Source organism: Leptonychotes weddellii, chromosome 7 (genome assembly GCF_054177405.1).
Source record: "Leptonychotes weddellii isolate Sample4059 chromosome 7, ASM5417740v2, whole genome shotgun sequence".
In the NCBI taxonomy this organism is placed as follows: Eukaryota; Metazoa; Chordata; class Mammalia; order Carnivora; family Phocidae; genus Leptonychotes; species Leptonychotes weddellii.
In genome coordinates this window covers 26,078,286-26,102,128 of record NC_138375.1, presented here as the reverse complement: position 1 = coordinate 26,102,128, position 23,843 = coordinate 26,078,286, and the positions used below count along the sequence as shown (strand labels likewise).

General features: G+C 42.9%; 1 protein-coding gene across 6 annotated transcripts in view; it reads left to right on the top strand.

Moving 5' to 3' along the window:
* RANBP3L (RAN binding protein 3 like) overlaps positions 1-23,843 on the top strand; it is a 275,898-nt gene that overhangs the window by 109,422 nt on the left and 142,633 nt on the right. The gene's annotated exons all lie outside the window — the stretch shown is intronic.

Here is a 23,843-nt window from a genome sequence, read left to right as displayed (position 1 = left end):
CTTTTCTTTTTTTTTTTTTTTTTTTTTTTTAAGATTTTACTTATTTATTTGACACAGAGAGACAGACAGCGAGAGAGGGAACACAAGCAGGGGGAGTGGGAGAAGGAGAAGCAGGCTTCCCGCTGAGCAGGGAGCCGGATGCGGGGCTCGATCGCAGGACCCGGGGATCATGACCTGAGCCGAAGGCAGACGCTTAATGCCTGAGCCACCCAGGCACCCGAAATAGATTTTTCTTTAACAAAAAAAAAATTAAGTCCAGAATGTCAGTGATATCACTCATCAGACCTGTCACTCTGGGGACTCTGAACCATGTCCCTCATGTTCCAAAATTTAAGTCTGACAAACCTGTCAGGAAATCCTTCATGCATTATTTAATCCTCCTGTGCCCTTTAAGGTACATTCAGGATGGTTGGTTCTTCTGCAGCTGCATGTAATAAGATAGGAATGTAGGATAAAAGTCATTAAAGACAAATTTGCTACCAATCCATCAAGCCATGCCTTGTCCTCTTATTTCCAGAAACTGAAATTTAAATGTACCTTCACTTTTTCTTTAATTTTCTCCTTTGAGAAGTTTATCTGCCTAGCTAGAGGAGGGGGGAGATTCCTAACCTCAGCCCATGTGATACTACTCTTTGAATCAGAGATGAGTACTTAAACAATTTTGATTAAGGAAAAATGAATGACTTTAGCCAGACTCACTTTGCCTCAAATTTGCTCATCTGCCCTGCCTAGTCCACAGGGTTGCCACATGATCACAAGGAATAATAGCAGCAATGGGATGTTGGCAAAGGAAGGGGGAGAGCCTGAGAAGTAAGCTGCACTGATGATGAATATAATCTGTACTTACTATAAATTTTTTGCTGAACAGCATTCTTCAGACCTCAGAATCTTGCATGGGTTTGATTATGGTAAAATAAAGTAGATAACTGCAAAACTTTATCTTTGGGGCTGAGGAGATGTAACCCAAATAATATTGAGGTTTAAAAGCAAGAAATATGGTTTACAAGAATCACGCACATTGCTCCTCCTATATCCTCAAAATCCTCCATAGATGGAAAAATGTAGAAGTTAGAGAATTTTGTTTTAATGTCTAACCTCATGAAATCCAATGTTCAAGAAAAGGACTCAAATAAAAATGTTATGAGATTTCATCTAAAATTTATACAACAGAATCCTTTTTGGAACAATACTGGCACAGGGAAAAGACGCTTAATCAATCAAACTCTTTGTAAGGGTCCTGTAACATTGGCAGTGGATGAATTAAAAAATGACCTAAGGTGTGGTCAAGCACCCTACAGAACAGTATCAGTCCTCAGATCCCAGACCTTAGACAACTCAGGGCCTCCCCATCGGTCTGTGGAGGAGACAATCTGAGTCCCAATATGAGCACAGGGGAGGATTCACCTCCACACAGATTTTCCACCAACTGATGACCTATTGTTACTCATGTCATTCTATTCCATTACATGAAGCTGGCATTTGGTCTAAGACTCTCACAGAGGCTCTGCCTTTCCTTCATAGTTCTATTTAAGGACTGTTACCAAGGTGCCTCAGTGACATTGTGTCCTCTTTTGTGTGTACCCTTCTCTTTTATCCAGCACCCTGACTTCCCAACCCTCTCCTCAAGAGTCTCTTCATTTCTTCTATTGCCATGTGTCCCAGTAGCACCACCCTTTGAGTTTCATACCTAGGCTTTGGCCAGATTCTTCCCTGGTTTTGGACCTCACCCATGTTGACACCTGGCCCCTTCCAGACTCAGCTTGCCCTGCTTACCATTTGGCTTCATTTGCTACATCTTTGGGTAACAGGCATGTCACCCTGCATCACCGCCCAGTTGGGTGCTCTTTTAGGCAGCCGTTAACTTTGTAGGCAGTGGCTCGTTCCTTGTATTAGACAGTCTTTCACTCTCATTTTTCCTCTGCTGTTCTCTCTTTTCTCCCTCCAGTGAAATGACAGTGAGCTATAGTAAAAAGCCTATGGAATTTGGAGTTAACAGTGACTCCAGTTTGGATGCTGAATATTGAATTCCATGGTGCCACCTTGCTGTGCAACCTTGGCAATAGTTACATCTAAGCTTGGCTCTTCATCTATAAATTTGGGATGATAACAATCAGTGCATAAGTTTCTTATGATGGTAAAAAGATGTGTGAGGGCTAGTGTGCAAGAGCCAGACATAAATTGACACATGAGCATGGCATGTTTGAAGGACAATGAGCTGAGTGTTCTAAAATCAATTGACTTTTTGTTGGCCTGACTCTTTCTGCCTGAATTGGATTTTTTTTTAAAACACAGATATCTATCTTCTAACTCTGCTATATTATATTACTATGTCTTTGACATGGTCTGCTTTATCTTTTGTATTCCTTTCAGTAGTGCCTTGACCATCACAATCGGGTATTTCTTGGCTTGAGTGGAACAGAGAGTTCCTGCTGGAGTCATGGCACATAAACTTCCCAAAAGAGGGTTTCAGATGTTGGGAACCCTTGTAGGTTTTTGACCAGGAAATCCATAGCATGAAAGAAAGTTGTAGGAAAACCTGATACCAGTGAAACAGAACTGCTTGGAAGCAGGGAGGCTAGTGGTCAGAACATTTGACAGATCTGAGGCCCTACATGCTGTCGTCTGTGAGGTTTTGTACAAATTGTTTAGCTCTTCAGCTTTCATTTCCTTGTCAGTATACTGGGGATATTATATCTTCCCCACAGCACTGACAGGAGGATGTATGGGAGAATCCATGATACTGGATTATCATGGTATCTGGTATGGAGGGCCTGCTCAACACACATTAACTGTGAGGGTCTTAATGTTTCCTTTAAACATCTTCTGAAGCTGTTCTCAATCCAGAGTGTTCCTATTAAAATGCCAATCATATCACATCATTCTGCTCAGAGCCCTCCAATAACCCCTTCCGTTCAATGGGAAGGTCACGATCCTTGTAGACACCAACTCAAACGCACTATTTCCTTTCTCAGCTCTATTTCCTTTTTCCCTGAACATGCAAAGCCTCTTTACAAAACATTTAATTTACTTATTTGGTATGCTTACTGTCTATTATCCGTCTTTCCCTACTAGAGTGTAAGCTCCGTAAGGGAGGTGTATTCTGTTCACTGTTAGGTCAGTGCTCTAGATTAGTGCCTGGCCAGTGTAAGTGCCGTTTGTTGAATGAATGAATGAATGAATGAATGAACGAATTTCCCACAGCCAGAGGTAGATGGTCTCTACCTCTTCTAAGGGCCTATATGACTTTGATGGCTATTCTCTTATGCTACTTATTATAGTCTAAATTATGCTGTGGTATTTTGAGATTTGCCTCAGTCCCTTAACCAGAGTGTAAGCTCCCTGATTGGGAATGGTGTCTTCCACCAGTTTGTGTTACCCCCAAAGCCTAGCACTCAGTCATTAGTGCTCTTTTTGGGGAAAAATACCTCTGGAATTCTGGACAATGTTCTCTGTCTTCACCTCACTCCTCTCTTCACCATTTCTTTACTAAGATTAAACCTTATTATCAAAAATTAATTGGTTAAAGATCTGGTCTTTCATTTTCAAGAGCAAATGAATTTAATAAATACCACTTAATAAAATCCATTAATAAGTGGTCAGATTTAATTTCTGAACATAATACTTACATTTTCTTCTCAGGAGAAATAAAAACTCGTGCAACGGCCACCTTCTTTAATGTGGTGTGAGTATCAGAGTGAGACGGATTCAGTGGCAGAAGCAGCTCCACAGTGGGCACCCTCTCCACCTGTTTCCCCTTCCCTCCACGTGGCTGCATTGCACAAGGATGGAAGTCAGGCTTCCGCACCCTCTCCTTCACCTGGGCCGCCTCTGTGCTGCCTATCCTAAAGCAGTGTGGCTTAAGGGCAAAATCAAAAGAAGTGGAAAAGAGCCATTTAAGAAAAGAAGCAGACAAAAAATACAATTCTCTCCCTCTCTATTACCTAGGGAATTACAAAAATGTGCTTAAAAGGACATTTCTCTTATTTGGATGCTAACCTTCCTCAGCTTTTTGCCCAACTCGTGATCCCAGTAACTGATGTCTATTAAAATTTGGGCTTGTGTAAAACTAAAGAAGAAATTCCTGAACTTGAGCTTCCCACACAAATAGCATGAACAAGCCCTCAGGCAGCATCTATGGCGTTGAAGAAAGAAAAAGAAGGGCCCTCTTGCACCTCTGACAGAGGCACACTGAGAGTCCCTGGGACCCGAGTTCATCACTGCAGCCCCCGGGGACCTCCTGGAAGACAGGTGTGCAGAAGGCAATGTTTACTTGCTGCCATCCTCCTTTCTCAACCCTGAAGCCCTGTCACTTTTATTTGATATTTCTATTTGAAACTCTTGTGTTCTCCTCAGGACCCCCAAGGGCACAGGGAGGTCTACATGCTTCTCTTGGTCCCTCAGGGGTACACTGCCCTCTGTGACACGCTCAGGGACTCACGCTTGGAACGACATGCATTTCCAAGGCTGCTGGGCAGACATACTGGCCGGAGGGCTGTGGGCTTCAAAGGCCCGGATGAGCCCCTGTGGCAGATCAGCCCCTGGAAGTGCCTCGGATGGGAACAGACACCTGGACAAACACAAAGGAAGCAGGATGGTTCTTTTTTCCTGCTGCCCATCTCCCTGAACGAAATGTGTCAGAACTACCTTCTCATGGCTCACAACATAAAGAGGCTTTTGTGTTGTTGGGGGCCGGGGAAGATGGTGCACGTTGGATGAGAAGCTTCTCGGTGCTAGTCTTTCATCTTTAGACTCTGAGCCAGCCAGTGCATCTGGACCTTGCCGTGTCCAGCAGGGGTCGGCCCCTCATTGGTCCCTTGCCCTGTCACAGCTAACTCTGCCTGTCGTGGGAGATTCTCAGCCAAATGGCCATTGACTGATCTTCCACAGAGTGTGTATGTATCACTTTTCAAAAGCACTGGGCTCAGTGCCTGATCCCGTAGGAACACAACAAATATTTGTTGAACAAACAAATGAGAAACTCTAGAACAATTCTAGAACAAAGCTATATTTTGAGGAGTTGGACCATTTGTCTCTGTTGGGATTCTTACCCTCCACCCCCAGACCTCCCAAAAGGCAGACTCTGAAACACGGATGTGAGTGAAAATAGTTCATTTGGGAAGTGATCCCGGAAACACCGATGAGGGAATAAGGAAGTGGGACAAGCAAGGGAAAGCAGCCAACAGAGGCTGCCTCATTTAGCAAATTGCCTCTGTGGGCAACTGGAGCGTAGCCCGGCTGGCGAGCTCAGGGAGGCACGGAGGGACATCTTCCTCAGAGGGACCTTCCCCGGAGAGTGAAGGGGCCCAGGTATGTAGGTATTATCCTTCAGCTCCTGTCAGGCATTGACAAGGACGGCTCTCAGGGGCATCGTCAATCCCAGCCTGCTTTGTGCAGAGTGTGCTCTGGGGCCACAGAAAGCCTTCCAGCGGTTGGAAGTCAGGCTGGTGGGCGCGTAGATGGTGGAGGGCATTTGCAGTGTCTGCAACACCATCCCACCTACTCCAGTTTCCTTTCCCTCCACGTCCTCTGTACGATTAGCTGTCAGGGGACACCGAAGGCCACTGGCTCCTCCAGCTCTAAAGATAATAGTAAGTTCCAGAGACTACAGCCTAGTCAGACGAGTCACTGTCTTGTTACTATTATATTGGTGGTGTGGCTAATACACATATGCATTTCAGCAAACCACAGGCTAACTTTCTTGCAGTTCATTTTGGTTGCCTGTGATTCTCTTGCCTTTGTTTCCAAATCTCAACATCTGTGTTTTAGTACTCATGGGATTGAAGAAACAATGCTTGCGTTTAAAATTGGAGGGGCTGGGAAGTTTAAAGAATAGTAGTGTTATCATTCAGAGGAATTGAACATATTTAATGGCATTATCATGTCATTTCCACCCAAACCTGACATATTGGACCCATGACAAACCTTAGATATTGTTTAAATGAGCTCGTTTTATAGACAGTGAGACCAACCAGCAGAGAGGTGAAATGATTTGTCCAAGGTCACACAGCTGGTTAGAGGCAGGACAAGATGAAGGCCTCCTCGCCCCGTCCCTGTCCCTTTGCCCTACTGCTGTTTGCTCTAACCATCTCCAAGGTGTTAGTCTTCACAAAATCTCCGGGAGGTAGGGGTCTGGGTAGTCAAAAACTATACACTACAAACTTTACCCTCCCCCAAAAGTAATTTCTTTGATTTTTTTTTTTTAATAACTGATCTCATCTTGGTCCTAGAACTTCATTCATACACACCCCCCCTAAAGTTTCAGTGTAAAATAATGGAGTTTCCCAGGGACTGATTCACGAGGCTAATGGTTTTACTTTGTCAACAGCCCAAAATGAGTTACTTACATTTCTCATGTTCATGCAGAAACTCCTTTGCTGGCCACCCTGGCTATCTGAACATTGGTGACATTTATTCTGAGTGTCCTCCATCTCCACGGAAGTTCCAGGTCTCTCTTCTGATTACAACATTGGAGATCTTTTGAAGAGACAGATATATTTTTTGACACAGTGTCATGTTAAATGATTACCATCCTGTGACACATCTAAAAGGATAAACCGATCAGTCTGGTCCAAGCAGAGAGCTGGCTGTGCAAGAAATAGGAGGCAGGGGGGAGAGCCAGGGTGTTGGGGGAGGTGGGGTGAGAGGGAGAGCAGAAGCAGGTGCGGGAAGGATGCTGAAAGCATGAGGGACTTCCAAGAAGGGCAGGCATGGCCAGGACTGAGCAGCAACCCAGTGTGAGGGCCCTGGGAGATTGGGAAAGGGAGCTTTGAGTAGGATGGAGTCCAAAGGCATGTAGCAGAACCACTTCTTATGCAGTGACCACTGGGGGCAGGGTTGGGGGGTGGGGATGACGCTTAGACAGGCAGAGAGAATATTGAGGCTGGTGCTCACCATCTTCAGAGCCAAGAGGTGGCCTTCTAATCCTGTCTGCACTCACATGGGAGCCAGACCCCCTCTCCTGACGTCCATCCAAAACTCATCATGCCAGGCACAGATGGCATTACCCATCAGTGCCCAAGGGCCAAGGGGTAAGTTTCAAGGCCTGTGCAGTCCTCTTGGAGCTGTGATTTCCTTTGATTCTCTTGTTCTTGTTCTATCCGAGTGGGACTTCTGTTCCCATTCTGAAGGCCACTGTTAAGTCCTATTCACTCTCAATGGCTCATTTAGTTCAGTGGGGGTTTGGGTTTTTCGAAGGTTTCCTCTTTTAAATTCTTTTTTTTCTACCCCCCTCCTTTCTTTAAAAAGGGGTCATAAAGAGCTTTAAGATGCCATGCATGAAAAGCTCTGGATAAATGCAGCTTGTACTGGATTGTAAAATACTGTATTGTTCCAAGCTTAATTCCTTGTGTGAGACTGGAATTGGTAATTTGCTCGTCCTGAGGCAGAGGCCTAGCAGCGGGTTGCAGACTGGGCGCAAGGATGGGCACCCCTGGGGACCGCAAGGGAAACCGGAGGTCTCCAAGAGAAATTCTCCTTTTGGTCCAGATTTGGTTTTCCTGACTTTTGCATTAAGGTAAAAGAACATTTTCATGAAAAAAACAGCTCTGCTCTCTGAAGTGGCACTTTGGGGGCTGGATCGGCTGCTATCTATGGTCACACAGATTTCTAAATCAGAGAAAGGACCTCCTCCCAACCTTCCTGCTCTAAAAACTCTCCCTGGCTAGTTTGTATGTGGGGGGAGTCCCCCATGTCTGAGTGATGGAGACAGTTGGCTCTGAAGGTCCTTTTCCCTCCCTTGGCATCCAGGATGAGAGGCTGCCCAGTTTCAGGCCAGCAGGATGACTGAGTTTCCCTCCCATCTGCCATGCTTATCCCTGCCTCCTTGTCATTGACTCCTTTGGTCCTTGCCTGGAGTACTCCCCTCCCCCTCTTCTTCTCTGGCTAGATCGTGCCTCTCTGCTTTCAAGCTACCCTTCTTCATAAAACTCTTATTCCAACTCTGCTGAGCTCCCTCCTCTCTGATCTCTGCGGTAGCCATAGTCATGATTGCACATTTTAACCCCCAGCCCCTTGCAGAGCAGCTTACGGAGCATTATTTGTGACTGGAGGATGTCTTGTTTTAGGGTCACACCTATCACCTTAAGTAATTTATGGAAGTGTTTCTTCTAAACAAATCCCATGCTATCTCCACGAATAATCCCAGGGAATTCTCTTTACTCTCCTTATTCTCACAGTATCAGTGCTGAGAAGGGTTGAGTTTGCCATCTCTGGATCCAATTATTAAAAGCGTTCATCAGAGAACGCAGCCACTAACTGGGGGTCAGAGAAGTTCCAAGTATCTCCTGCCCCCAGCCTTAGCCCCGTGGGATACCAAGAGTGAGGTCTGGGCCCCCTGGACGTCTGGGCATGAAAAAGTAAACAGATCTCCCAGACACGGAGCTCCCGCCCCCCTCCCCATCAGGAGCTGTTCACGTGCCCGTCGCTGGCCAGGGGCTGCCCTTCTGTCCCAAGCTTCCAGCTGCTTGATTCAATTCCTTTCCATGCCTTCTTCCTGCCTCACAGAAATAGCAGTTTTATAGTCATGTCATTTTGGCACAGCAGAGATTTCATGTTAAGAAAAAATAGAATTGGTGCTGGGTCATTGCTATTGAAACCATCACACCATTTTACACTTGCTCTGAAAGGGCCCTCCTCTCAACTCCCGCTCCCAGGCTCCCCTCTCTTGTGTAGCCTTTTGTGCGGCTCCTTTGGTTTTTCTGCTCTTCAGATGTGCACACAGTTTAAATAACATTCCTTCCTGAATTTGTCCCTTCATTTCCCCAGCTTCTGTGCTTGGGGGCTCTCCAGCTCCCATCCTTTTTCTTTCTTGCTAATGTTCTCTCCTCTATCCTTTGTGGACAGGCCAATTTATTCAGCACTGGCCTCCCCCTTCCTCTACTCCCTGTTTTCCATTCCTCACACTCCTCCTGACAAACACTCCCCAAACAGTGTGTGTGTGTGTGTGTGTGTGTGTGTGTTTGGGATCTGGGAGAATAAAATCTATTCTGAAGAATAGATATCCCTGAAGAGGTGGAAAGAAGTGTTCCCACCCTGAAGAGGTGGGAAGAAGTTTCTCCTCCTCCCCCACAATTTCTCTTAAATGTCCAGTGTGGCCAGTCTGGACACAGGCTCAATTTTATGCATAGGTTAAGGGCTGTGTGATTTGCAGGGTGCTGGGAAAGCCACGGCAGCAGGCACTCTTGGTTGCCTGCCCATCAGCCATTTCTCCCTTTCTCCTTCCTAACTGCACCCGGACTTTGTTTCTCATGTGCCTGTTGCTCAGCTTTGGGCTCCAGAGGAGGTGGGCTCGAGCCCCGTTGCTGTGAATCATGACTGGTCTAACTGATCTTGAGCGTTCCATTCCCCCTTGTCCCTGATTGGTGTAGGCATGGGTATGTGAAACAAATCTATCCAATGAGAATGAAGAAGTCAGCTGGGGGCGGGGGCATCTGGGAAAGATTGTCCTCTATCTTTAAAAGATAACACAGAGAAATAAAAGTCCTTCTTAATGCCGTGGTATGTTGTCTGGAAGCTGTGATGTTGAGAGCTGCTATAGCTATCTTGAAAACATGAGAAGACAAGCCCCAGGGAAAAGCCATTCTGCTGAGAATACCAGAAAAGAAATATGAAAAGGAGTTGAGTCCTTGATATCCTTGTACTGCAGAAGCTGTCTTACTCTGGATTTCTTGTTTTTGAGATAATAAACCCCTTCCCTTTTAAGTCATTTGTCTTTAGTAATTTTCTGTTCCTTGCAACTTAAAGAATCTTTAAACACATAGCTTTTCTGACCTAAAATGTTTCCTCTCCATATATGCCATCTCTCCCCTGTTTAGCTTGTGTGAGATACACAGATCATAATCATAATAACAATAGCTACTAATTTCATATCTCTTTTCATGTGCCAGGCACTGTTCTAAATGCTTAAAATAAAGTAATTCATTAAACCCTTATAAAGAGCTCTAAGATAAGCACTCTTTTTTTTTTAAAGATTTTATTTATTTATTTATTTACTTGAGAGAGAGAATGAGAGAGAGCATGAGAGGGAAGAGGGTCAGAGGGAGAAGTAGACTCCCCGCTGAGCAGGGAGCCCGATGTGGGACTCGATCCCGGGACTCCAGGATCATGACCTGAGCCGAAGGCAGTCGCTTAACCAACTGAGCCACCCAGGCGCCCTAAGATAAGCACTCTTATTATTCCCATTATACAGATAAAGAAACTGCAGCATAGGAAGATTGAGAAAATTGCCAAAGATCCCACAGCTAGTAAGAGGCAGTGATGCGGTCTGAATCTGGGCAGTCTGGCACCAGAGTCCATCCTCTTAACAATGACTCCATTAGCTTCCAGGAGTTGAGCGGACTGGGAACTCTGGACTCTGGTTCTCCTGCAAGGGGCACATGTACTCTGTCCCCATCTGGGGTCAAGTTAGCTGCCTTGCCCTCCCTTGAATGAGGAGCACTCTTTGTACCTCCTCATGAGTGTCTCTTCTCCAAGGCGAGGAAGCCCATGCCAATTTTGTGAGAACCAGGATTGGTGGCTGCCTCACTTCTCTGCAGCTGACGATGTTGTGGCCAGTGCCCATCAGGTGTCTGGAAATGTGATCCAGAGCCACCATTCTTATGCATTCTTTATTGCTATCACCAGGATGAGTTGAACTAGACATTGGACAGCCTAAAGGCTAGCCCAGAGCCAGACCTGGGGAACCTTCTCCCTTTTCCCTGGCCTCAAGCTCAGATTCTTTTAAGATCCCTCTGTAACTTAAGGACCCCTGACTCTTGACCTCACTCAGTGGCCCCAGTCTGCAGGACATGGAGTTTTGTTATTAAAGGGCCCTTAAAACCCTCCTGGCCCCATCTCCTCCCACCTCCTCTGTATCCCTCAGCATCCAGTTAGGAGACAGAAGCCACACCAACTATTTTATTTTATTTTATTTTTTTTTAAAGATTTATTTATTTGACAGAGAGAGACAGCGAGAGAAGGAACACAAGCAGGGGGAGTGGGAGAGGGAGAAGCAGGCTTCCCGCCGAGCAGGGAGCCCGATGCGGGGCTCGATCCCAGGACCTGGGGATCATGACCTGAGCCGAAGGCAGACGCTTAACGACTGAGCCACCCAGGCGCCCCGACACCAACTATTTTAAAAGAGAAAATTTAATATACATAATTGTTATCTAGGCTTGAAGAATTGAAAAGGCAAAAAGAGAACACAAACGTATCATAGAACAGCAACGGCAGGAAGCAGTTCCCATCCTTCTGGCTGTGGATCAAAGGAAGAGGTTGGAATTACTAAAACTGAGAAACTTCGAGGAGGTGGAATTCTGAGGAGGGAGCCATACTCTGCCTGCACTGGTGGAGCAAGGAGGTATCACTGGGGTGCTGCTGACAGGACCTTGAGGCCCCTAGAAACCAACAAGCAAGTAGGAATGAGTGAGTCAGTCCTGCCTCCTCCAACATTGCAGCTGGCGTCCGGTGCTCTCCGTGGTGGAATCCAGCACTGAGCCAGATGACAAAGCAGCAGGCAGAGCACAGAAGAGAGGGTTTGAACCTGAAAGACAATAGTTAATGCTCCCTCTCTCTCTCCTTAAGTGTGGTATGACCAGCTCAGGCACTGCAAGGGCGGACATTTGTCAAAGGGAATTCAATACAGTAAGAAAACTTTAATTTCGTCTCCATCCCATTTGCGTTGGAGGTATAAGACACACGTGAGGGGGCAGCCACATGGAAGAGAGAACATTCTAGAAAGGCCAGTGCAGGAGGCTTTAAAGGAGCGTAGTAGAAGCTGGTAGATGGTTTGGTGTAGGAAAGTTTACCATGTCCTGAGGAGGAGGGCTTTTCTTAAATTTTAGGTAAAACAAAGGAAGGAATTAGATAAGTAAGAGTTTGACACCTATTACTGTCACAGTATTGATACTGTCCTTCCAAAGATCTTTCTGAAAAAAAAAAAAAGTTGTTCTTACCTCTTGAATCTCTGGGGAGACTCCATTTCTGCTTATGGGGGGAGGAGTGACGTGTTCCTGAAGGAATGGACGCTCATTAAGGACTTCCTCTGGGCAGACTCTTTTCAGTTCTTTTACCACTTACCATCCATGTAACCCTGGTCAAACTACATTACTTCTTTAAGACTCAGGACCCACGTCTATGAGATGAAAATAGTGCTATTTCATAGAGCTAGGAGGATTAGGGAAATACTGGAAGGCTCTTAGCCCGGTGTTCTTCATACATTGTCTCTCATTGTTTGTTTAGGTACTTTGCCCTTGTATATAAATTTTAGAATCAGCTTCTCCATATTTATAGAATATTCTGCTGGTTTAATCTGCAAAAATGAATTAATGTGCTAACATCCTTTCATGATTAAAAAACTAACAAGCCTCAACAACAACAAAAAAGGAACAGAATGGAACTTCTGCAACCTGATAAAGAGCATCTATGAAAAACTCTCAGCTAATATCACATGTAATGGTGAAAGACTGAGTGCTTTTTCTGCAAGGTCAGGAACAAGATCAGGATATCTGCTCTTGCTACTTCTATTCAACATTGTACTGGGCAATTAGGCAAGAAAATGAAATAAAAGGCATTCAGATAGGGAAAAAAGAAGTAAAACAATCTTTATTCCCAAATGACATGATCTTGTATACAGAAAATCCTAAGAATTTATTAAAAAAATTATTAGAACTAATAAACAATTTCAGCAAGGTTGCAGGATATAAGATCAATAAACAAAATAAATTGTATTTGTATATACTTTCTGATACAATAGCATCAAAAAGAATAAAATATTTAGAAATAAAATTAACAATAAAAATGCAAGGTTTGTACACTAAAAATTACAAAATATTTTGGAAAGAAATTTTTGAAAAATCTAAATAAATGAAAGTAGGTCTCAGGCTCATGGATTGAAAGACTTAATATTGTTAAAAATGACAACACTCCCTGAACTCATCTACAGATTTAACACAATGTCTATCAAACTCCTGGCTGACTTCTTTATAGGAATTGACAAGCAGATCCTCAAATTCATATGGAGATGCAGGAAACCCAGAACAACCAAAACAACTTTGAGAAAGAATAAATGTGGAGAACTATCATTACCTGGTATCAAGACTTATTATAAAGTTATAGTTATCAAGACAATGTGACAAAGATAGGCATGTAGTTTAATGGAATAAACTAGAGAAATATATATATATATATATAAATACAGAAGAAATAGAGAAATATTTCAGTTCCATTCTGTTCCTTTTTTGCTGAGGCTTGTTTGTTTGTTAGTTTTTTAACAAAGGTATGTAGTTTAATGGAATAAGCTAGAGAAATATAAATATATCTGATTTTTAACAGAAGGGCAAAGGCAATCTGGGAGCAAAAGGAAAGCCTTGTCAACAAATGTTGCCAAAGCATGTAGATACCCAGAAGCAAAAACAAAAACAAAACACAAACAAAATAAAAGATATATAATTCACAAAAATTAACTCAACATGGATCATGTACCTACATGTAAAATGAAAACTAGAACATGTCTAGAAGAAAGCATAGGAGAAAATCTTTGTGACTTTGGGTTAGATTTCATAGATATGATAGCATGATTCACATTAATAAATGAAATTTCATCAAATTAAGAATTGCTGCTCTTTGACATAAGAGAATGAAAAGACAAGCCACATCTTTGTGAGAAAATATTTACAAATCACATATCTGATATTGGATGTGCATCCAGAATATATTAAAGAACACTCAAAACTCAATCATGAAACAAACAACCCAACTTAAAAATGGGCAACAGCTTTCAACAGACATTTCACCAAAGAAGATATACAAATGCCAAATAAGCACATGGATAGATGCTCTTTATCATTAGTCATTAGAAAAATGCACATTAAAACCACATTGAGATAACACTACAAATGTATTAGAACACCTAAATTTAAAACACTGACTGTAGCAAGATTTGGTGAGGATTTAGAGCAACTGGAATCCTCATACACTTCTGGTGGGAATATAAAGTGGCCCAACTCCCCTGAAAAACAAATCTGGCAATTTCTTAAGTTAAACATACAGTTACCATATGATGCAGCTGCTTCACTCCTAGGTATTTAGTCAAGAGAAATAAAAACATATGTTTCTACAAAAATTTGTAATGAATATTCGTAATTTTATTTATAACAACCCCAAACAGAAAACAACCTTGTGGTTTAGTAAAAAAAACAAAACAAAAAACATATATATTTGGTTTTTGTCCCTGGTTCCTGGCACAGAGCTCCTAAAACCCTTGGAATTTCCTGAGTGATAGGAGGCTCTTTTGTTCTTTGTAACAAATCTCTTTAGACCATATCTGAGTTTATGCTAGTGAGGTACATTGCAGTGAAATCCCTTCAGGATAGCTTCAGGATAAGGACTGGTCGCCAGAAAGACCAGGCATGTGATTAGAGGATTAGCACTTTCAGCCCTACTTTCTGACCTCTTTCCTGGGAGGGGAGAGGGGCTGGAGATTGAGTTCATTCACCAATGGCAGATAATTTAATCAATCATGCCTACATCATGAAACCTCCATAAAATCCCTTAAACGATGGGGTTTGGAAAGCTTTCTGATTGGCAAACACATGGCTGTTTGGGGGAGGGTAGCACATGGAGAGGGCATGGAAGCTCGACACCCTTCTCCCACCATCCCTTGCCCTACACATCTCTTCTACCTTGCTGTTTCTGAGTGGTATCCTTTATGAGAAACTAGAATCATAAATAAACTGCTTTTCTGAATTCTGTGAATCATTCAAGTAAATTACAACGGAAGAAGGGCTGTGGGAAGCTCGGAAGTAGTAGTCAGCTGGGCAGAAGTGTGGGTTGCATGGGGACTCCACTTTTGGCTGGTATCTGTAGTGGGGATAGTCCTGTGGGACTGAGCCCTTACCCTGTGGGGTCCGTGCTAACTCTGGGTAGTTAGTGTCGGAATTGAATTGCCGGACACGCGATTGATATCAGAATTGGAGAACTGGTTGTTGGTGCTGGAAAAAGATATCACAAACCCAAATATCCATCGATAGATGAATAAATTGCTATATAAGCATTTATAAAATGCTACTCAGCAATAAAAACAAATTAACTATTAATACAGCTACAATGTGGATGAATCTCAAAATAATTACACTGGGTGAAAAAGAACAGACAAAAAGAAGTGTATGCTATATGAATCCATTTACATAAAAAAACAAATGTAACCTAATCTATGGTGGCAGAAAGCAGACTGGTGTTGGCCAGGGAGTGGGGGGCAGAGGAAGGAATTACAAAGGGTCATGGGGTTTTTTGGGGGTGTCAGGTAATGGATATACTCATTATATTAATTATGGTGATGGTTTCACACACACACATATGTGTGTATTCACAGGTATATATGTGTATATATATACATAACGCTTCTCAAATTATACATCTTAAATATTACAATTTATTGTATATCAATCATACCTTAGTAAGTCTGTTATAATTTTTTATATTCAAATGGTTATCTCTAGGTAAAAAATTTTGAGAGTTTTATTTACTTTTTTTTTTTAAAGATTTTATTTATTTATTTGAGAGAGAGAGAGAGTGCATGAGTGGGGGTAGGGGCAGAGGGAGGAAGAGAAAGAACCTCAAGTAGACTCCACACTGAGAGCAGAGCCTGACATGGGGCTCAACCCCATGACCCTGAGATCATGACCTGAGCCGAAATCAAGAGTTGGACCCTTATCCGACTGAGCCACCCAGGTGCCCCTCTGTTTGTTTGGTTTTTTTTGAGAGTCTTGTTTACTTTTATACTTTGTTATCTTTATACTTTCCTCTAGTTTTAAAGCTTTCTGCAGTGAACTTGTGTATGGTAGAAAATGACCGTATACAGGAATAAAAACAAAATGATATGAAAATATTGTGTAGGGCTAAGACAACGTGATTGATTTTACAGAAACCTTGTGAGTAAAGTAGTCCTTTGTGGGCTCATCTAGGAACCCAGTCACCATTTATAATGAGGCCACTGTGAAAAAAAAAAAATGTGCTCTCCATCCCCAAAGCTGATATTAAATGGAATTGAATTGAATTTTCAGAACAGTTTGTTTTGTTTTGTTTTTTTGTTTTAGCTCTCTTACCAGTGAAGTCATTTTCATTTGTTTCAGGTTTTGTTCATGAGAGTTTCTTTTATTTTCTTGAGGATTTTTTTTTCCACAGTAGAGTAAAATGGTTCTTTAAAAACTGAAGCAATAGTTGGTGTGGGAAATGTCAGTGAGGACTAAGGGCAGAGAAGTTTCTGTTTGATTCACCAGGAAAAGCTTTCAATGTGGTTATGGTCAGAAACAAGTCTATAAATATTGCACCTTGTTACGGCAAAAGCCTGTCTCCCAGTTTATGAGGCACTAGTGACAGAATTGCTTGGTGAACTGCTTCTCTCCCCACATATAGTCTCTGGCTTCCCCTAAGGCCCTCTGCAAATGACAAAACTTAAGTTAGCCTCCTGTTTCAGGACAGCTTCTGTCCCATCCATGGTCTCTACTGAGTCTGTCCTACTGTCTCATCAGACCTGATCAAACACTTGTTTTCCAGAGAAGTTCTCACCCTGTGAACTTTTTGCAGGCAGTGAAGCATAAAGCAAAAAGCAGGCTGAAAAATTTTGAATTGGTGGGACTCATGATGATTCTTAGGGGAAGGGGACAAAACTCAAATCCAACTGAACTTAGACTTGCTAGAACCGAACTACAACTCGTTAGTCCCTTCAGAACAGGAAAACCAAGGAAACACGAAGGAAGCCTGCACAGAGTTACAGTGGTTTTTTTCAGACTCACAAGGTACAACTCTATTTCCCACTCTTTATTGCCTTGGAAACTTCACACAGTCTCAAAGACACAACCTGATGTCACACCTTGGTCTATTGGAAAGAGCTCAATCCAGATGTTACACAGTTTTCTTTGACTACCCAGAGTAGGCTCAGCTATTGTTCCTTCCATAGGGCTCTTGAAGCACTCAACATTATGTTGGAATTTCTTGCTTATCTTAAAGGGAAAACCTTTCTCTTTCTTCTATGAATCTAGCAGAGTTCCTGACACATAGTAGGCACTCAAAAAATGAATAGGTGACTTACACATACTGTTTTATCAATAAATTCCAAATAAGTGATAAAGCTTAAATAAATGCATTGTTTGAAGGTAATTGATGGAACAGTGGAGGAATAAACTAAGAGGTTTCTTGTTATTTAATTTCACTCTTTTTTTTTTTTAATTTATTTGAGAGAGAGAATGAGATAGAGAGAGAGAGCATGAGAGGGGGAAGGATCAAAGTTAGAAGCAGACTCCCTGCTGAGCAGGGAGCCCGATGCGGGACTCGATCCCGGGACTCCAGGATCGTGACCTGAGCCGAAGGCAGTCGCTTAACCAACTGAGCCACCCAGGCGCCCTATTTAATTTCACTCTTATTGCTATTATTTTGTAAGTTTCTCAGGGTGCTAAAGAGAAGTACGGTAAATCAGTGGCATTAAGTCATGTGATTTCATCATTCTGTTACCCTCTGCCCCAGCACAGCTGACTCTCCAAGAAATCTCTTGTTGGAAAATAATTTCTTTCTTTTTTTTTAAGTTTTTATTTACTTATTTGAGAGAGAGAGAGAGAGAGCACGAGAGGGGGGAGGGTCAGAGGGAGACGTGGGCTCCCTGCCGAGCTGGGAGCCTCCTGCAGGACTCAATCCTGGGACTCCAGGATCATGACTGGAGCAGTAGCTTAACTGAGCCACCCAGATGCCTGTCTTATTGGAAAATAATTTTTAAGTCATTTTATGCATTCAGGATTAAGGTTTGTATCACTCAGCATTTTAGTTGCAAGCAATAGAAACCAACTCTAGCTAATTTAAGTAGAAAAGGGAATTATCGGATATTGGTAGCTAACAGAATCCTGGGTTGGGCCAAGTAATCAGCCAAGCATAATGCTCCAAATGCCACAGTGAACCTGTTTCCTAAAGACCCCAGTGTCCCTCTGGTATTGGGGCATCTCCAGCATCTCCAATGTAGCCTTGGACTCTGCCACTGAACCAGTTGCCACTGTTGGCTCCAGAGATGGAGTGGAGCTGTGGTCACTGTAGCCACCCTTACTGGAATGGGTTGTGAGTGGTCCTGCTCCTTTGTGTCACTGGTCTCCTGTTGTAAGTCTAGGGCAGAAACAAAACTGAGGTCCAGGCCCTAGATACGCAGCTGTTGGGACAGTGATTATCTGGCATGTACTCTGGGAGTAGAAGGTCTCTGTCTCTCTCAGATGCTGGGGCCCTGGATATCCTTTACAAGGCTGTCTTAACATTACTATCTCAAGGATAGGAGGCTGGGAAATACCTTTAATATACAGCTGCTGAGAACCATCAAATACTATCTTTGTGACAATGACACAAGAGAAAAATACTGAGACTGAGAATTAGTATAAAATATTGGACAATCATGTATAGAAATCAGCGGGTGAAGTCTGTGAATGCTCTGCAATTTTATGTGAAATTAAGTGTATTTCAAAGGCATGCATTGTGCAAAGGCTTAAGAACCTAGATCTAGATTATAGTCTAAACCCATCACTTCGTAGGCTAGACTAATAAACTGAGGCCCAGAAAGTGGCTTATTTAAGGATGTACAGGGTCTCCTAGCAGAATAAGGACTAGAGCTCATGCCTCAAACATTTGTCTGAAGAACATCTTCCAAGTGCAAAGTACCGTTTAAGGTCATGGATGTGTTTGTCTTAGAATAACCATGTCAATTTGCACCAACGTTATTACATGTTTTGTGTAAACACAGGAGCCTGATCCCAGGCTTTGATTTCAGCTTTGTTCTTAATTACATTGTCTTGTATTGGTGTAAATCTCACTTGCTCTCCCCACATTCCCTACCAGTGACCTAGACATATCACCTGCAAGAAAGAGGGAGGCAAATTAAGCACAGGTGAGAAGCCCCAGGTCAGGCAATTCCAGGACCTATAGCTGCAGTCAGGTTTCTGGAGGTCTCTTCCAAGTTGAGCCCTTTGTGCACAGCTACTCTGGTCTCATTCACAGACTCTGCTGCCTGGGCTGAAACTGCCCACCCCTCATAGCAAATGGACTGCCAGAGCGATTGCTAATTGCACTGTCCAGCCATTTGTCCAGTAGTCCAGGTGTTGAGAACTCAAAGTTCTATTGGGATCAAACAAGTAACGAGTGAAGCTATCCAAGGTAAGACAAGGGGAAGTGGTGGAAACTGGAGTAAACCAAAGCTGGAGCTAGCTAGTTACCAACAGCAGCTGGAGAAAAACAAAGTCAGATTCCTACTTCACTTTTTACACAGAAATAAACTGGGGACTAGCCTCAGTTCTATATATATATCAACCAAATATAAATATTTGATCTCAATAACTCAAAGTAATGACTAAGTCTATAAGACCTAAGAAATGAAGTTGCCCATGAATAGATAAAGCTGTATTATATTTTCTTACCCAACTACATGCAAAAGGATTGCCTGCCACTCTTTAAGCAATGTGACAGAAGGGCAGGGAAACTATCCAGTACTTCGGAACAGATGAAAGTAATTTCAAAGCGGGTGCCCGGGTGGCTCAGTTGTTAAGTGTCTGCCTTCGGCTCAGGTCATGATCCCAGGGTCCTGGGATGGAGCCCTGCATCAGGCTCCCTGCTCCGTGGGAAGCCTGCTTCTCCCTCTCCCACTCCCCCTGCTTGTGTTCCCTCTCTCGCTGTGTCTCTCTCTGTCAAATAAATAAATAAAATCTTAAAAAAAAAAAAACTAATTTCAAAGCAATAAGGGGCTGACTTGATTGATTTACAGATCGAGCAGGACCATTAGGAAGGCATGGTGTCATGATTTTATTGGGATTTTTTCTTAGTGAACACAAAATAATAGTGCATCTCCCAGTTGATGGCATCCTAGAAACACAGCATATATATTTGCTTGTGTGTGCATATCTCTGGAAGAACACACAAGAACCTCTAGCAGGGGTTGTCTCTGGGGGAAGCGGCACTCAGTGTTAAGGGACAGTGTGTTTGTATTTTTTGAACTTTGTAACCAGGTACCAGTATTATCTATCAAAAACTTAATATGCATTATAATTAAAAAATAAAACAGTCGCTGTTTATGTGCTGATGTGGAATGAAACCCAAGATAGTGTTAAATAAAAAAAATTAAGTAGGGCGCCTGGGTGGCTCAGTCGTTAAGTGTCTGCCTTCAGCTCAGGTCATGATCCCGGGGTCCTGGGATCGAGCCCCGCATCAGGCTCCCTGCTCCGTGGGAAGCCTGCTTCTCCCTCTCCCACTCCCCCTGCTTGTGTTCCCTCTCTCGCTATCTCTCTCAGTCAAATAAATAAATAAAATCTTAGAAAAAAAAAATTAAGTAAATGCATAAAGTAGGCAGTTCTTTTCAGATCCCGTCCATTTTGCTACATGGGAATGCCACTGTTCCCAGATCTTCTGATTTTTCAGTAAAAGCTTGAAATCTCAATTTTGTTTTGAAATTTCCTAATTTTTAGGTTGACAAGCAATTCGAATTCTTTCAAACATGATTAGGATTATAAAACCCATCTGTGAGTGGGCTGGGGTCCACGGACTGCCCCTTGGGGACATACATGTTGTTCCTGACAGTGGCCCTGCCACACATATTTATGCACATTGCCCTGAGGCACCTGCCAAGGGGATGAGTGGGGACTGAAATCAGCCCTGTCCCCTTTTCACGGAGCCTGTGCGCTCCTGGGGGAAGGGTGCGAAGTGCCATCTGCTCACCAAGCGTTCCACCAAAGTCACCAAAGTTGCCCATAGGGGCACTTGTTCCTAACTTAAGCCAAGGTGGTCTACTGGTTAGCTTCCCGCCTGATGGAAGAAAGACCAGTGACTTCAGGTTTTTAAAGGTGAAACTTAAACTCAGATCTGTTTTTTTCTGCTACAAAATCGATTACTCCTCACTCTCTTGGCTTATGGACTATTTGAGGTGAAGGATATGTTAGCTCAGAAGGCCAGTGGAATGAATTCACGTGGTTGCACAGGACTCTGAAGTCCTGTGACCGTCTTGGGCAAGACAGATATGGCAGGTTGTCAAGGGTATGGTTCTTTTTGCTTTGTTTGGTAAAAAAAAAAAACAGCTGCCAAAGCTTTTGTACTTATTCTTCCTTTCTGGAGATGAACACACAGTTGTCACCAATACCCGCTCACCCACCCACCCGCCAACCAGGACATTATATTGAAGCTAAGGAAAACAAGTTAAATCAGTAGGGGTGTTTGTTGTGCTGGGCATTAATTGAGGTAAGACACTCAAGGGACTTAGTGCACGTGTCCAGTACATAGTGAATTCTCAGTAAATGGTTGCTCATTTTTTTTAAAATAAGTTGAAAGTAGAATTCATATGTAAAGTCCTAAACGTCTTCAGACTTTATGAAGTTCGAAGTAAAACACCTTTTGCGGTAAGATGGATATCAAAGTCCTAGGCAACCACCCTAGACTTCCCGAAAATACTGGTCATTACAAGTTATGGATTCACTTAAATTTGGCTTCATTCTAAATGTCCCTTGTCAGCACTGGAAAGCAGGAGAAAATGAGAGACAGAAAAGTCATTCCTCCCTGCTGGCTTTTTTCTCTCTGTTCAAAAACGTCAACTCTACCAAAGTGTTGCTGAGATTGCTAAGAAACTGGATGCTGTGTACTCCGATTTGGGACAAAGCAATCCACAGATTTTCCACACACTTCCTGCCCCCCGTTCCCACTACATCGACAGGGTTAAAAGCAATCTGCAATATATTATACTGGTTTCAAGTTTAGGTCTGTTTCTTCTTATGGAAATAGTGGTGGTTGACTCCGATGATGATAGTACCTACTTCCTAAGGTTGTTTTAAGGATTAAAGAAAGTAATATCTCTAAAGTGTTCAGTACATTGCCTGGTACGCCGAGGTGTTCAGTTGGTTTTAGCTAGGATTAGGCACCAGAAAGCAGGACTATGAAACTTCATTCGTCATACACTTATCAAATGCCCTCTCTCTCTCTCTCTCTGTGCCAGAAACAAACTCAAAGACAGGAAGAATGAGCCTTTAAGTGGTTTATGTTCTAACAGAACAATAATTTAGGATAAGAGGAAAGAGAGAGGACACAGTCACAGAGTGATAAGCAGCCACCCAGAGGCGGTGGGAGTCTGGTTTGTGGGATTTTCGTATTTTGCACAGCATACTTTGATCTTGTTATTACCTGCACTATAGCTATAACTTTGTTTTCCATATGGAGACAAGTGGGATCAGTAATTGGGTAATTTTGACAGAGCCATGACTCACAGAATGAAAAGAATGTTGGCTCACCTAATTCATTCCTTGCAACAGTCTTCAAGAAGGTCAGTGACCAAATAATCCAAGATATCCATGTCTTCGCTTTTCCACACAGGGCCTTTAGTAGTAGAGACTCACCTGTCTCTCTGAAGAGGCACCTGTTTAAGAGTCTTCCAATCGAGGCTGCTTCTTTCTCATGTACAACTTTATTTTCCTGTAGTAAATCACATTCTCTCTATATGAAGGTGAGTAAGCCAGGCAGAATTTCTAGGTCATGGCAGCTCACTGCCCTTTCCACTTCTGCTGATATCCATCCTCAAGAGGAGTTCTTGGCCATATTCTGGTTTCTCATTGAAGGAGACATTAGAATGTCATTCTGCCACATTCCTCAGGGAAAGTATTCAGTGGAAGGCCTTCCTGAGAATTTATGGTTAAAGTTTAGTAAAACTGGAAATACCCTATTAATGTTCAAGAAGTTTTAGTAAGTTCCATGTCCTGGACTGGAATCTGGAGTATGTTTTTTTGTTGTTTTGTTTTTGCTTTTTACAATGGTTTCTCTGACATAATTAGGGCAGCACCTGTAAGAGTTGAGGGCCAAAGGTTAAGGGGGCCCCAACTCACCTGTCTCTACCTCAGTGGAAACGCTCATTTCATTTCAGCAAAAATAAATTGGGCACCTCCTGTGTGCCCAGTACACAAGTATGACTATTTGGAAGATCAAAGGGTTCTGTAGGTCTGCAGATACCACTCAGCACAGCTAAACCTTTAAAATCCACAGGTGTCTTCACTTGCTAAACATAAATTCTTTAGCTCAGACTTAAACTGGCTTAGAGCTGGAAGAGACTTTAGGAATTTTCTAGTACTCCATGAAGGATCCCTTCTCCAGAATCCCTCGTATAGGAGCTCCAGTGGCGCAATCGGTTAGCGCGCGGTACTTATACAGAATCCCTCGTATATGACTGTTGAGCTTGAGCGTTCATATCTCTTGGGAGGGGGAAGTCACTCCTTCCGATGAACACTGTTCCACCTGCCACCCAAAGTTTTTTGTAAGAATTAAAGTATTATAAATAAGGAAACTAGAACATAGTATGCCCTCCTCAAATATTAATTCTTTTACCACTAGGTTGGAAAGTTCTTCCCTAAACTGATCTTAATGCAACCTCTGTCCCTTCTAGTCATATTGGTTCTCGCTTCACCGAAGTTCAACATGAGACCAGTGCACTGTGTCCTGTGCATGACAGCCTGCGAAGCATTTGTGGATAGCTGCCTTCCATCCCACCATCTCTGGCCTCATCCCATGCTCCTCAGTGTCACGACCTCCAAGCAGCCTACCTGACAAGTACAGCCACAATACATCCTCCTTTTCAGTCTCTTCATCAATCACCTTGTCTGTCTTCTTCAAGCACTTTTCACAGTCTGAAATTATCTTGCTCATGCATTTGCATATTTCTTTGGGGTTGACAAGGGGCAGGGATCCGGCCTGTCTTGTTCATTACCAGATCATTTGTGCCTCGACCCGGGACTAGCAAGCACTCAGCAAATATTTGTTGTTTATGAGTAATTAATTGAAACCAGTCTTTGAACGAGTTGAATGAGTAATTAACTGAAACCAGT